This window comes from Phaethon aethereus (genome assembly GCF_964289735.1).
Source record: "Phaethon aethereus genome assembly, chromosome: Z".
Taxonomy (NCBI): domain Eukaryota; kingdom Metazoa; phylum Chordata; class Aves; order Phaethontiformes; family Phaethontidae; genus Phaethon; species Phaethon aethereus.
Window position 1 is genome coordinate 9020447 of NC_138577.1, and position 15365 is coordinate 9035811.

Genomic DNA, 15365 nt, shown 5'->3' on the forward strand with positions numbered 1-15365 from the left:
GTGGAGCACAGCAGAATGCCCTTGTCAACAATCTAGGCACAACTATCTGAAGTCTCAAATTAGATTAGCTCAGTCATGCTTTGATTAAAAGGCCAATGATTTATGTTTTCTGGTGTAACTTCTTATTGTTATGTCTTGCCAAGACCTTTGTAGGTCACCCTTAAAATGAACCCTTGCATTTATGGACTCTCCCAGATATCTCAGCTGAATTTTATTAAGCTTGTCTGGAGATCAGTCCAAAGTTTCTTCATGGTATTTCTGGTACCTTCTACTTCAGGTCATGGTTTAAAATACCATGAGAACTATCTATTTCACATAATTTTCACATGAAACTTAAAAATGAATGAAGATTTTTCTAAATTGGAGAAAAGGATGTTTGGATCAAGTTCAGTTTGAAGTTTGAAGGGTGAGGGTAAGGAGGATTTATTCTACCCAAAGAAATTGGTTTGGGCCCCCTCAGCTATAGACTGTACAAAATTCACAATATCATGTACCTGGTTATTGTATAAATAGATTGTACATTTACAAAGAGACGGATTAAAACCATCTTCATTAATTACATCCTATAATTCATAGCAGGCTAACCTTGTGAAAGATAAAGAGTAACAGGGGCAAAAAGGACTTAGTGTACAGCACAGAAAAATAGCAAGAGTTCCCCTTTCCACCACACAGTCTGCAAAGAGTCGTGCAGGACATGACCACTTTAGGAACTCAGAGATGAGATGAGAGAGGAGACATTACTGTTGCAAGGCCTGAAGCTGTAAATGTTTATTCATGTAGCAATCAATTCTAGCTAGCTCTGATGCAGACACACATACATATATGACCTCTCTGTATCTGAACAGAGCTCAATAATTTATATACTTCTCTATACAACATCTTCATGAAGTAGGGTGTTTTTTCTTCTTTGACTCTTCTGAGTAAGGGGCTGAAGTGCAAGGAGACTAGGACTGAAATGTCTTCCAGTATCATAAAAGGATTTATGTCCTCAAGATAAAGAAAGGAATCCATAATTCTCCAGCATTGGTTTATTTCTAGAATCTGGGTGTCAATAATTCGGGGGTTTTATAAACAATGTAGTATAAAATAGAGTTAAGCTCACTGAATTGTCTTTTTGCTGTCTCCATGTTTCTTAACTGCAGTGAGAGTGGACTTACTCCTCTACCCTGTAATTGACTTGACTGTGTAATGTGGTGTTTAAGGAATTCTCCACAGAGTGGATGATGTACATTTTTCTTCCTTTTGGTTAAGGATCCCATACTCTGTGTATGTTCATTAACTAAAAGGTGAACATGCAAAAGTTGTGTCATTGCCACCTCCAAAAAATTATCCATTTTCAGGCTAGTAGGTCCACTGTCTTTAATGCCTATACCTCCTTCTTTATGCAGCAGTACAAGTTTGATGTAGATCAGATGAGGACATAACACATTTGTTTCAACTCGGAGTAGACAAGTGGCAGATTTATACTTTGAGGCTGGTTCTAGCCCACCTGTTAAAGATCACAGAGCTGGCCTAAAGTTAGAATTGTAGTCAACTGTTCATCCAGCATAAGGTCTAAGAGTGCAAAATCCATCAACAGCTTTTGAGCAGGATTTAGCAGCAGTCTTTATTGGTCTGTGTGGTGCTTTGTGTTGACTACCTGTGGACTTTTATCTTGTGGTAGGAGACAGACCATATCAATGCATCAGCCATCTTCTATCAAGAGATATCCCAGTCTTCCAGTCTTGGACAGATTGCTGCTGTGAAGTGTTAGTTCAGACATTTTTCACCTTAGAGAGGCGAGAAAGTTCAGATACATTCCTGGAGCTAGTTTTGCCTGTTGACTCTCTCTGCTCTGTTACCTACTCAACATATGGGTTTTGCAGGTTGCTATGTGTAAAGTCCCTGCACTGGCAGTGTGCGCAGAGCTGACACCTGGCTTATGAATTACTCCTCTGGAAAGAGGCATGAGATTTATCATAGTCCAGTGCTGAAGATGGAAGGTCCAATGGGTTCACTTTATATCTTACCTTCAGCAACTTGCTTGGATTCACACAGGAAGGCTGAAAAGAAACAGGGACTTGAACCTGTGTGTTTGACTAGTTTCTTATGCCCAAAAAGTTTATAGTCCAAAATCATTAGCATTGTGGTTATTCCCTAAGGTAAAGATTAAGGAAACCTTAATTTGTCTTTTTTTTTCCTCCGTTTCATGGGAAATATTTTTATTTCTTTTTTTCTTCTGTCGCCTACAACTTCTACAGTGTCTGAGTGTATCTCAGTTTTATGTCTCAGCTTCTCCATTTTATGTTTTTCATTTGCTAACTGGTGACAATGATTCAAACCCAATGTTGTTTTCTTGTGATTTCATTGCTTCAGAGTAGAGCTGAGGAAAGGACTCCAGCTGTTTATATGCAGTATGTAACAATTACAGATTTAATTTCCAGAACCTGTCTGCAGGTGTGGTGACAGTGCCAGGAGAGTGAAGACAGGTGGTTACAATGAGTCGTCTCAGGGTGATTTTTCATCTGTAGGCCCATGTACACAACTTCCAGAAGAAACACTGATCGTATACTAGGATGGTAGTGTGTTACTGTCCAGTTTCTTTCCTGAGGGTCCACTAGCTGCAAAACATTGAAGGTGTAATGTACCAACAAAGTAGCTACAGGTAAGGGACAGATCATTTATCACCATGAGTTATCAGGGTTGTTCCTATGTTTGAGGTAGGAAACTTCAGTTTCGTAATCCCAAATGTCTGTAGCCATTTCTGCTGGGGAATCTTGTTTCTCCTTCTGGAAAACTAATCTTCAAGCCTTACTGTTTATGAATAAATTAATATGACCATTTTCTTGCAGCCACACTGGCTCTAGCTTGCATAACTTCTCCTTAACAGCCCAAATATTCTTACCTCAGTGTGTTTGTAGAGAAAAACTGTACCTTTATTCAGTGTTTATTTTCCTAGGTTAAACCAGACAAGCTGTTTTACTCCTCTCTCAATGAATGGATTCTTCACTCCCAAATCATTGTTCTACTCTAATGTAAACTGACTTTTCTTAACACCTTTTTCAAACCAGAATGGGGGACACTGCTTGAAGTCACCATTTGACTTGTAAAATTACATTAATGCTTCCTTTGAATAGAATTCTTATTTTTATTTTTATTCTTGACACCTGTCCTGGTTTCAGCTGGGATAGAGTTAATGTTCTTCACAGAAGCTGCTGTAAGGCTGTGTTTTGGATTTGGGATGAGAAAATGTTGATAACGTGCTGATGTTTTTAGCTGTTATTAACCAGTCAAGAACTGTCCAGCTCCTCATGCTGGCCTGCCAGCGAGCAGGCTGGGGGTGCACGGGGAGCTGGGGAGGGGACACAGCCAGGACAGCTGACCCAGGCTGGCCAAAGAAATATTCCATACCATACGACATCATGCTTGGTATATAAAGCTGAGATGAAGAAGGAAGAGGTGGATGGATGTTCAGAGTTATGGCGTCTGTCTTCCCAAGAAACGGTTATGTGTGATGGAGCCCTGCTTCCCTGGAGATGGCTGAACCCCCGCCTGCCCATGGGGAGTGGGGAATGGATTCCTTGTTTTGCTTTGCTTGTGTGTGTAGCTTTTGCTTTACCTGTTAAACTGTCTTTATCTCAACGCGTGAGTTTTCTCACTTTTACTCTTCCAGTTGTCTCCCCCGTCCCACCATGGGGGAGTGAGCGAGTGGCTGCGTGGGGCTGAGTTGCCAGCTGGGGTTGAACCACGACAACACCTCACACTGGTGATCAATAAGTTCTGATTGGCTTATACACACAGTTTATAACCTCTTGTTTCTTCCCTCTTCTGTTATTCCCATGTCAAGAACCTTGAACATACAGCACAAATGAAATCATTTGTGCCTCAGTACAAAATACTGTACTTTTCCTAATATACTTCTTTACAGTTCTATTACATAATTCCACAGTCTGCTCCTTTTCTACAGTACCCTGATTCTTCTCTGTGTTGACAAAGTGTCTGGCTTTGTGTCACCAGCAGTCTGAAACAACATACTCCGGCTTTCAGGAAATGAAAAGGGAACAGTGGTTCTAGCCTATCTGATCAAGAATACTGCTCCCCTTCCCTAATAATTCACCAGCCAGCTCCTTGCACACTTATAGCTCCTCAGCTAACTCCTCATCTGATCCCCATCCCCTCTAGCTTCAATAGTAATTCCTAGCATGGACCATATTAAATGTTTTGTCTAACTCCAGGCAGATTAGATCTATTAAATTTCACTTGTCTAGAGAATCAGTTGCCTTGCCATGGAACGGTATCAGTTCAGTTTGGCAGTCTATCTTTGGTGAAACCCTATTTCTTATCTTAATATTTTTTTCTTTCAAAATATATTCTAAAACCTTGCTTACTATTGAGTCTAGACCAATTGCTCTATAGTTTCCTAGGCCAGGGATCGGATTTAAAAATAACAAGATGAATTTTGCTTTCAGAGGGCATTAAAGAAATTCCTCCCAACCCAGCCCAGTTGAGGAAAAAAAATCTGTGCAAAGAATATGAAATGTATCTTCCTGAGACAAGTGATGACCCCCTCAAGCATAGGGGGTCATGAAAGCACTGTTTCTGAGTGCCAGTTTAGTATCCTTGGCTCAGGCAGTTCATGCACTCACTTCGTAATGTTATTCTCCTCACTATGTTTGGCTTCTGCATAGGACTGCTGCTGTCATGCCTGATTCTGCCCAGGCTGATTTCAGATAGGGAAAAAAATAAAGAAAAGGGGGGCAAAAAAAAATGACGACAAAAAGAGGGGATTAAAAAAAGGAGGGAGAAGAGAGAGAGAGGGGAGAAGTATGTTGGAGAAAGGGACAAAGTATTTAATTGAACTGTACTTGTCACTTTCAGGGAGCTTTATGCTCTATACACATTGGAAATCATTTGCTTCTCCTCAGGACCTCTCCTAAATAACACAAATTACTTTGCTAGCTTTCATCCTGGGAGTTTTCACTTCTCACATTTGCAGCCCTCCCCCAGTTTAGTCAGACTTTTAATCACTCAAAGAGAACATCCTGAAAGATATTTTCCGCTGTCCGAAAGACAGCTTAACCTTCACTGCATCAGTCAAGGCTGTTTGGCCCTACTCAGAATATCCTTAATTGTGTCTGCATCAAATTGCAAAGCTCTCTTCTCCTTTACTATCTCCGTCTTGCTTTCCCGTTTTTATATCTGCTTTCTAAGTTGCCCCTGTTCCCATGACACTATGATGAGTTTTGGATCATTCACGGTGTTTAAACCTTTCAAGAACATTTTCCACATGGAGAATCCTCTTAAAGTGAATACATCATTGTACATGATTATCCATGCTTAAATGAACAATCAGCAGAACAATATGTCCTGTTCTCAGTGCTGCCTGTGAACTGCGTTTTCTTCTTCCTATTTCTTACCCCTCCTAGTTTGTTGCAATTTGTTTGTCTAACAGTTGCTGGGGTGGAAAGAAGCTGATGGTAAATTGTCCATCAACAAGCCATAAAATTTGGTTCTGATTAGAGTAAGTACATTTCAAAAAGATTGCAACATGAGTTTGGGGCTCTTTCTACCCCTCAAATCATGACACAAAGCTGATCAGGAAATGTCCCATTCTGGCAAAACCCAGTTTCCTCAAATCAGTTTCCTGCCCTCTGTACTTTCTGAATTTCCAGCTTGCTTTGCCTTTCTCTGTCTCTCAGCTTGCTTTGGTCACCAAAAAAAGCCCCAAGTCTCCAAACTTCCATTTTTCTTCCTCTTCTACATAGACCTCATCACACTTGTCTGAACTTACTGTTAAGAAGTCTTCTCAAAATGGGATGAAAGTCTGGAACATGTGGTTCTCTCTCCATCGCTCCCCCTGCAATCTGAACAGGTCCCATCACCATTTTGTGTACCAATGTCTCACATCAAGGATTTTTCCTGAGTGGCTCAGTCCAGGTCATGATTTTACTATGAGCTCTAATGATTCCCATTTCTGCTGTATTAGAAGAACAGTCCTAAAGTCTAAGTGTACTATAGTAAATTACACACTGCCAGATGCACAAACACTTGAACTTATTTAATATTTGTGGGACGGTTTTCTCCAAAGAATTCCCTCTCAGTAGGCAATCTCAGCATGACACCCTGCTCTGAAGCATTACAAAGCCTTTCACATGTTGATTGCTCCATTCCAGTTCATACTGGTGCCCAAGAGGAATCCTGGATATGCTTACATCAGTAGTGAAGGTGTACTATAAAAATACATTGAACTGTTACTCTTCTGGAATTACTGAGAGCTCACAGTAGAGATTCAGGCAGCCCATCTATGGTAGCCTCAAAAAGGCTGTCTCAGGCTGCTGTGCCAGTTTATAATATAAATAAACCTATAATTACCATCCTATCTCCTCATTGTTTTCCATTCCTTCCCCCACCCTTGCTGTGGGTGAAGTTTTTTAAAAAATAAAGGCTTTTTTTGCCACTAAAGTGCTACTTGTACAGAAATTTTCCACTGACCCCTTGTAGTAATGATACAGTGTTTAGAAAACATTAAGTGATGATTGTTAGCTGAGTTGGTTACTTCTTTTTTGCTACTTGACAGTTAAAAATGTGTGTTTGTATGTCTACCTGTATCTATATACATAAAATGAATCTGGAAAATGGAAATTTCCATTTGAAGTATTTTCTTCTAGTAAAATATCCATAAGATTCAGCTTTCTGTTATTGAAGCAAAATATATTCAAGTTGCATGTTATTTTAACAAAATAACTACTTTTACCTCTGTTTATGCTTGCTTTTTTTTTTCCCCTCCAAATCAACAAACCTACTATACGCAGCCTGCCCTCTTCCTTCAGGCACAGAGGTGTTCTCAGTGTCTTTCCCCATGTTCTAATATTTCTACAAAATGGGAAGTTCATGTGACAACTTAAAGGCGAGTCAATGTAAAGCTTACATTCAACCTCAAGTTCACAGTTCAATGGAAACAACAGTCAGCTTCAAGATCCTTATTGTGTTTGGATTTTTACTTTCATAAAACACAAACTTTTTCGTGAGCAATAACAACAACTCTGATGAAGAAAATAATCTCTACAAAAGCCTTCATTATAAAATGTAAGTTCTGAAAAGGTTACACATTCACTTCATCTGTTTACGCTTAATACTTCAGCCAATTATATATAGCTAACAAATGGGTATCTATAATTACAAATGTATATTTTTCTTACCACCTTATGGTTTTGATGGGATTTTTGTTTGTTTGTTTGTTTTGGTTTGTTTTTTTTCCTTTTTTGCCCCCCATTAGTCATTGATTTGCATACATATTTTCACCAGATAGGAAACTTGGGACAAGTTTCAGGTTTCCCAAATTTAGTCATCTGTGTGAAACGCCCTTCTTAAGTACTTTCCTAAATACCTTAGGCACATACATTTATAATAACTATAAATCTGCATAATTAGATTTAAACAGACATGGGGGGGGGGGGGTGTATCCATATAAAGTATCCTATATACAATCTGCAGTCAATGAACAGGGATTCTGAATATTGTATTGTTGACTAAGGTAAGACCCAGTTCAATTAATTTTATACCTCTAAAAGTTGGATGTTTGAATAAGGGTCATTAAGGGATTAAAAAAAATGTTTTTACAAATATATTAACAACAAAAAGAGAGCCCAGGAGAATCTACATCCTTTATTGGATGTGGGGGGGAACATTGCCATCAAGGATGAGGAAAAGGCTGAGGTACCTAATGCCTTCTTTGCCTCAGTCTTTAATAGCCTGACCAGGTATCCTCAGGATATTCATCTCCCTGAGCTGGAAGACAGGGATGAAGAGCAGAATAAACTCCCCATAATCCTGGAGGAAGCAGTTACTGACGTCCTACACCACCTGGACACCCACAAGTCTATGGAACCAGATGGGATCTACCCAAGGGTGCTGAGGGAGCTGTCAGAGGAGCTTGCCAAGCCACTCACCATCATTTATCAGCAGTCCTGGTTAACAGAGGAGGTCCCAGAAGACTGGAGGCTTGCCAATGTGACACCCATCTACAAGAAAGGCTGGAAGGAGGATCCTGGGAACTACAGGCCTGTCAGCCTGACCTCGGTACTGGGGAAGATTATGGAGAGGTTCATCTTGAGGGTGCTCACAGGGCATGTGCAGGACAACCAAGGGATCAAGCCCAGCCAGCATGGGTTCATGAAAGGTAGGTCCTGTTGACCGACTTGATCTCTGTCTATGATCAGGTGACCTGAATAGTGGATAGCAAAAAGGCTGTGGATGCTTTTGACACTGTCTCCCACTGCATTATCCTGGAGAAGCTGGCAGCTCATGGCTTAGAGAGGTGTACTCTTTACTGGGTAAAGAACTGGCTGGATGGTCAAGCCCAGAGAGTTGTGGTGAATTGCGTTAAATCCAGTTGACAGCCAGTCACAGGCGGTGTTCTCCAAGGCTCAGTGCTGGGGCTGGTCTTGTTTAATATCTTCATCAATGATCTGGATGAGGGAATTAGGTGCTGCCTCGGTAAATTTACAGATGACACCAAGCTGGGCAGGAGTGTTCATCTGCTGGAGGGCAGAGGGATCTGGGCAGGCTGGATCGATGGGCTGAGGTCAACTGTATGAGATTTAACAAAACCAATTGCTGGATCCTGAACTTAGGTCACAACAACCCCATGCAATGCTACAGGCTTGGGGAGGAGTGGCTGGAGAGCTGCCCAGAGGAAAAGGATCTGGGAGTGCTGGTTGACAGCCGGCTGAGCATGAGCCAGCAGTGTGCCCAGGTGGCCAAGAAGGCCAACAGCATCCTGGCCTGTATCAGAAATAGTGTGGCCAGCAGGAGTAGGGAAGTGATCGTGCCCCTGTACTCAGTACTGGAGAGGTCACACCTCAAACACTGTGTTCAGTTCTTGGCCCCTCACTACAAGAAGGATGCTGAGGTGCTGGAGCATGTCCAGAGAAGGGCAACGAAGCTGGTGAGGGGTCTGGAGCACAAGTCTTATGAGGAGCATCTGAGGGAACTGGGGTTGTTCAGTGTGGAGAAGAGGAGGCTGAGGGGAGACCTTATCGCTCTCTACAACTACCTGAAAGGAGGTTGGGGTGAGGTGAGTGTTGGTCTCTTCTCCCAAGTAACTAGCGATAGGACAAGAAGAAATGGCCTCAAGTTGTGCCAGGGGAGGTTTAGATTGGATATTAGGAAAAATTTCTTTAAGGAGAGAGTGGTCAAACTCTGCTACAGTCTGCCCAGGGAGTTGGTGGAGTGAATATCACTGTAAGTGTTCAAAAAATGTGTAGACATGGCGCTTCAGGACATGTTTTAGTGGGCATGGTGGTTTTGGGTTGACTCTTGGACTTGATGATCTTAAAATTTTTTTCCAACCTTAATGATTCTGTGATTCTGTAACTCATTTGGCTTGGTTTCCTGTGCATTCAGTGGAAAATGGCTGTAGGTGGTTCTTCATGCCAGGTCTCTTAGGTATTAACCTCAGGCTGAGACTAAGGGTGTGCTACAGAGTGTTCCTTCATTCCAAGATGTGCAGAGGACACATATGAATGACTCTACTAGATTGCTCATTTCTTAATAACAAAGGTTAAATATAGTAGATGTATACTTAAATACAAGCTTAAGTTTTTAACAGGGAAGATACACCATTGCTATCATGAATTTTCTCTGAAGTACTCCAAGCTGGACTTTGCTATTCCACTTTGTACCAAAGCTTGAAACTGAAGGTTTTGCCTCACAAGAGCAAATTGAATTACACAAAATTCTTTAGTATTCATGGGATTTGTCTCTTTGTTTGCTGTGCAGCATCACAGGTCACAGATAAAATCAAGGCTGCATCCCCATGATTAGGGAAGTGATTTTGTTGCCCAGGCACTGGGACCTTCTGAGAGAAAAGGCACTGTATAAACATGAAGGTATCAATGATAGTTGTTGTTATTGTTGTTGTTGTTATTATTATTATTATTAAATAAAAATCTGAAAAGAAAGTATTCTAGTGATGAAAAAAATATTTAGCCACTGCTCTTTTCATATTAATGAGATTCGATTTTTCAATCAGTATGAAGGACATCACCTGTGCTCCTTGCCTCCAGGTTTATCTACATGGGTGGAATAGATTCTGAAAACTAGCACTTAGAGAATTTTCTCAGAAAGGTATTTCCAAATGTCAGCATTTTCTATTACTTTGTCATTGAATTCTAATGTGTTTTCAGAATGATTTGGTCCTTTCTTGGGTAAAGAAGAAAAATGGAAATAGAAAAAAACTTATATCATTCATTATTATGCAGCTTTCTCGTTGCAAAACACAATTTATAGCTAAAAACTCACCTTCCTTTCTGCTGTGCCACTTCAAATGTCCAATGCTAAACAGAAAGTGCTATAAAAATGTCTGCCCTCACTCTAAGAGATTCAAATGACTGACAATAAAGTGGAAAACTGTTAAACATGTAACCTTGGTGCAAGTTCCATGGAATATTTATTCTCCCCCTGTTGTATTCTTTGGTGTTCTTTGGTTTGTTTTGTTGTTTTATTGGATTGTATTCTGTTCAGTTGTGCCTCGCAGCATCTGTGGAGTCAAATGCCTGCAGTGGGACTCCTGGCAGAAAGCAACAGGAGGCATTTCACAGACACAGGACGTATGTGCTATGGAGTGGCTCAAAACTTTAGGGACCTGTAACTGTCTACTCCGAGGGGCGGTGTGCTGCTGCACTCCCTAGGAACAAGCTGCAGAAATCATTGAAGGCTGGATGGGCATGATTATTTCCTATTGCCTACACTCTGAGGCAGAGAGTAACTTCATAGAGCTTAGTTACTGCTTTGTGCTTGGGCAGCTTCTCTGGCTGATGAATAAGTCAAGGCTGGAACCAAGACAGCTCCTCGCTGGGTGTAATATTAGGTGAATAACTGCTGTAAGCCCATATACAAGTGCAGCAACACTAAGTAGGACAATGGTGAGGGTTTACTCCTTCTTCCCCCTTTCCTGTGATTTAAATATAGCTGTTGCAGCCTAGTCTTATGTAATTCAAAACACAGAAATGACTATAAATTAAACCTGAAAGACTTATTACACTTGAAAAGGATTTTAAACATCCAATGTACTGCTTGCTGCCTGTTGTTTCTCTGCATTTATGGGATTTTTTTTTCCTCTTTCGCTGGTAAGACAATGAATTTTGATTTTCCCCAGAAAAGAAATCTCAAAATGTAACACCCTCAGAAATAATATATGAAATATGACATTTCCAAAACAGAATCTTTTTCAGCTGTTATTGCAAAACTCCACTGTGGTTCAGGAAGTGAAGTAGAAACAAAAGCAAACGAATGAACAATGACAGTACTATAATGTACAAAAATAAAAATAATAATAAAATAAGGAATATAAAGGAATCTACTAAGTTTAGCTAGAATAATCCAAGGGCCCAATGAACTGACTTCATTGATGCTGAATGCACGAAGGTTTGATGGAGCTGCAATACGGATGAGCTTTTTGACAGCACTAAATGGAGGGTTCCCGATGGAAAAGTCTACAGCACTTTTAACCCCTTGGTAAATCTGTGCCTCTGCACTGCCATTTCCATGACTGGGATAATCTTTTGGTTATAGGGGATCAATCCCTCACTTTTGTAGGTAAGACTGATTTCCATTCGTGGTTCACTATCTCATGATGATTGCCTGTGGTGTCACTGCACTCTGGGCAATGGTCAAAGAAAACTTACTTTAGCTGGTATATACATAATTTCATCAGGTGGTCCTAGAAAATCCATCTCCCCATTGCTAAAAGAATCTGAGCTTTAGCTAAATCAGCTAGAGATGGTATCTGGTTGGGAATTTCCTAGCCTGTAAGTGTTTGACTTTGCAATCTAAGTATCTTTGAACAAGGAGTTGGGAGAAGGGTGAGCCTCTCCATTTGATTTTATTCTTTTGTGATTTTTTTTTTCTTGTTGTTTGGGCTTTTTTTATTATCATTTTCCCCCCTGCTTGTCCTGTTTCTTCTCCCCACCCCCACCCTTTTAGGGACAACGTGGGGCATTCACAAAGACTAATATGGTTAATGCATAGCCTTATTCTACAGTGATGGTGAGAGATACGTCTCTCTACGGGACAGTTTTGTCCAGACAGCATTCCAAATCACTCTCTGGAGGACTTCTTTCAATATGCTTTTCTATTGCCTATTGGATGAAGACAGATGCCCATAACAGTAATATTAACCTTTGTGTATTTCATGTTTCCCAGCATGAAGGCTTTGTATCTTATTTAAACAATGGTACTACAAATTATTTTGATAAACTACCTCAAGATGGAGAGGGAGCGTGTTAAATGGCAAAAGTTTTCTCGTGGAAGAAAACGTTTTTTTCTGTTTAAAGCATATGATCCTAATTTGCCATTGATGTGACAGGAAAATAACTGCTTTTCCTCTAATAAGGGGAAATAAATGAAGTAAGATAGTCGTGAGAAGACGTTAATACTTGGTGAAAATGCCCAGTACACCACTATAATTTTCAAATCTTGATTATTTTTCTCTAACTATAATAATAGCTTCTAACCCATCTCTTGGGAAAAATAAATGTCGGTGAGACCTCCTTTGACCAAGTTAGAGCTTTGATTTCACAGTTTCCTAAAACTTCTCAAGTGTTAGCTTCCCAGAAAAATATTAATCCCATTGCCTGATGACAAGAAGAGTATAAATAAGCAAGTTCAACTGTTTGTTCGTATTTGTTTCCTGACCAGGATATTTGTATCTGGGCATATGAGTATTAGTGTTACAAGGATGTTTTTGCAACATTAAAGGCTGAAAAGGAGCAGGAGAATATCCACAGAAAGGGCAGTGGAGCTGAAAGACGTGAATGTTAGTTTTATGGTTCAGAAGATTTTTCTTACTCAGAGCTTCTGTGGTGAGGAGATCCACAGCATGTTGTGCTTTAATGCAGGGCAGGTTCTCAAAGGTGCGCTGAGTAACTCTCACTGCTAACACAAGGCTGTCCCATGCTGCAGACTTGTTCTCTTATGGGGTAACACCTATTCTATCAGCTGTAAAACATCTTCATTGCCATAAAGATTTTTTTGGTTTACGCTGTCCCAGTGATCTATTCCTTTTCTCTTGATAGGTTAATTTCAGAGGAATGACAACATGGCAGATCACAAGTAAGACTAGTTTAACCACTACACATTTCACAGTACGACTTACCTAGACTTCAGTAATCAAGTCAGTCAGTATAACTCTATCAGGGAATGAAATTATATTCTTGGCACACTGCTTTCATTTTTAAAGACTGCCTTCTATTTCATTTGTGTATGGCTTCTTCTTCCTGGGATGCAGCATGAGGTATTTTGACTGATTGTCTTGCATACGTAATGCTCTGGTCTTGTTTAGGTTTATTGATCGGTGAATCACACTATCCCAATTGAAATATACAGCCTAATTTAATGTCCTTTTCTTTAAATAAGGATGGAGTATACAGCTTATGAAAAGGAACGTTAAAACGGCAATAATAATAACAAATTCTAAAATTCAGCTTCTTTTGTCTGTTTTCTTACTCACTTAGGACGTGGTGTTTCTCTAATAAAATAGAGAAACCTCTAATAAAATAGAAGAAGAATATGCTAGGAAGTAATTAATACAATATGATCACAACCTAAAATCAAACTCATCTCCTGTCTCTTTATCTTGTCAAGTGTTTCTATATTTTATGTTATAACGTGAGGACCAGAACTGATCATTGCAATCAAAGTGCGGATCTGACTAATGCATTGTATAATCAAAGATTTAATCTGACTTAAATTCATATGCATTTTCTTGCCTTTATTGTAGAAAGGTACCTCTAAGATTTGGTGTGGTTAAAGATTAAATTTCATCATAATTTCTGTTCTGGAAATCTGTTAAATTCCTTATTGGCCTTGAAAGGCTGCATCAAATGTTTAGGCATAGTTGCTTTCTCTCTCTCTTTCTCTCTCTCTTTCTACTCTCATGGATTTTTTTGTTTTCTCCTGCTCATATTTCATCACAGAATCACAGAATCACAGAATCACTAGGTTGGAAAGGACCTTCAAGATCATCAAGTCCAACCATTAATCCAGCACCACCATGTCCCCTAAACCATGTCCTGAAGCGCCACATACACGCGTTTTTTGAACACTTCCAGAGATGGCGACTCCACCACCTCCCTGGGCAGCCTGTTCCAATGCCTGACCACCCTCTCAGTGAAGAAATTTTTCCTAATATCCAATCTAAACCTCCCCTGGCGCAACTTGAGGCCATTTCCTCTCATCCTATCGCCAGTTACTTGGGAGAAGAGACCAACAACCTCGTTGCCACAACCCCCTTTCAGGTACTTGTAGAGAGCGATAAGGTCTCCTCTCAGCCTCCTCTTCTCCAGACTAAACAACCCCAGTTCCCTCAGCCGCTCCTCATAAGACTTGTTCTCCAGACCCCTCACCAGCTTCGTTGCCCTTCTCTGGACACGCTCCAGCACCTCAACATCCTTCTTGGAGTGAGGGGCCCAAAACTGAACACAGTATTCAAGGTGCGGCCTCACAAGTGCCGAGTACAGGGGCACAATCACTTCCCTACTCCTGCTGGCCACACTATTCCTGATACAGGCCAGGACGCTGTTGGCCTTCTTGGCCACCTGGGCACACTGCCGGCTCATATTCAACTGGCTGTCAACCAGCACACCCAGGTCCCTTTCCGCCGGGCTGCTCTCCAGCCACTCCTCCCCAAGCCTGTAGCATTGCATGGGGTTGTTGTGGCCAAAGTGCAGGACCCGGCACTTGGCCTTATTAAACCTCATACAGTTGGCCTCTGCCCATCGATCCAGCCTGTCCAGATTCCTCTGCAGAGCCTTCCTGCCCTCCAGCAGATCAACACTCCCACTCAACTTTGTGTCATCTGCAAACTTACTGAGGGAGCACTCAATTCCCTCATCCAGATCGTCAATAAAGATATTGAATAAGACCGGCCCCGGAACCGAGCCCTGGGGAACACCGCTTGTGACCGGCCGCCAGCCGGATTTAACGCTGTTCACCACAACTCTCTGGGCTCGGCCATCCAGCCAGTTCCTCACCCACCGAAGAGTAAACCGGTCTAAGCCACGAGCCGCCAGTTTCTCCAGGAGAATGCTGTGGGAGACGCTGTCAAAGGCTTTAGTAAAGTCCAGGTAGACAACGTCCACAGCCTTTCCCTCATCCACTAGGCGGGTCACCTGGTCATAGAAGGAGATCAGGTTGGTCAAGCAGGACTTGCCTTTCATGAAGCCATGCTGGCTGGGCCTGATCCCTTGGTTGTCCTGCACATGCCCTGTGAGCACTCTCAAGACCAACCGCTCCATAATCTTCCCTGGTACAGAGGTCAGGCTGACAGGCCTGTAGTTCCCAGGATCCTCCTTCCGGCCTTTCTTGTAGACGGGCGTCACATTGGC